The sequence below is a fragment of the Terrapene carolina genome, unplaced genomic scaffold, assembly GCF_002925995.2.
Source record: "Terrapene carolina triunguis isolate 2854851 unplaced genomic scaffold, T_m_triunguis-2.0 Scaffold62, whole genome shotgun sequence".
Classification (NCBI taxonomy): domain Eukaryota; kingdom Metazoa; phylum Chordata; order Testudines; family Emydidae; genus Terrapene; species Terrapene triunguis.
Window position 1 is genome coordinate 3,066,043 of NW_020664413.1, and position 771 is coordinate 3,066,813.

Here is a 771-nt window from a genome sequence, read left to right on the forward strand (position 1 = left end):
TCCCCCCAGCTACTGGGGCTCACCCCCCTCCTAGGTACTGGGGCTCACCCCCGTCCCCCCAGCTACTGGGGCTCACCCCCCTCCTAGGTACTGGGGCTCACCCTGCCCACCACCCCCACCCAGATACTGGGGCTCCCCGCTACTGAGGCTCCGCCCCAGCCGTCCCGGAGCCGGCCTCCCGCGAGGCCCCCGGCGTTACGTGACCGAGGGGAGCCACACGCCCCGCCCCACGGCGGCCGCAGCCCTGGTACCTGCGCGTCCCTCCGGGCCGCTCCAGCCCGGTCCCCACGCAGGGCGAGGCGCGGAGCCCCCGCCAGGGGAGCGCATCTGTCCGGACTACAACTCCCAGCAGGCATCGCCCCACCGGGAGGGGGGAAATTAGCCGGCGGAGCGCGCGCGCTGCATGCAGGGAATTGTAGTCCCATTGCACCATGGGAGATGTAGTCTCCCAAGGCCCACATCCCTAGTGGTAGTCTAGTGAGTAGGTTACACTTTGGGCGGGGGAGAGGCAGCAGGACTCCTGGGTTCTCCACCTGGCTCTGCCGTTGACCAAGTGGCATCATCTCCCTCCGTGCCTCAGTTTCACCCATATAATATAATTAATAATAGCATGAATAGTGTGTAGTTGCTAATACCAGTATGGGATCTGCCTGCCTCACCCTGTGAATTGTGTGTAATGTCCACCCCACCACACCCTAGTGCAAATATAAGAGTAATAGATTACCTCCCCCGCCTTGTCTCTTAGATCGTAACAACATTTTCCGGGGGGAA

At 62.8% G+C, this 771-nt stretch overlaps 1 protein-coding gene across 1 annotated transcript in view; it reads right to left on the bottom strand.

Annotated features, from left to right (window-relative positions):
- SMARCAL1 (SWI/SNF related, matrix associated, actin dependent regulator of chromatin, subfamily a like 1) overlaps nt 1-335 on the bottom strand; it is a 60,216-nt gene extending 59,881 nt beyond the window's left edge. The window contains exon 1 of the mRNA XM_026647379.1: nt 252-335. The gene's annotated coding sequence lies outside the window, so the exon portion shown is untranslated. The remainder of the gene's footprint in view (nt 1-251) is intronic.
- Nucleotides 336-771: the final 436 nt, after the last annotated feature.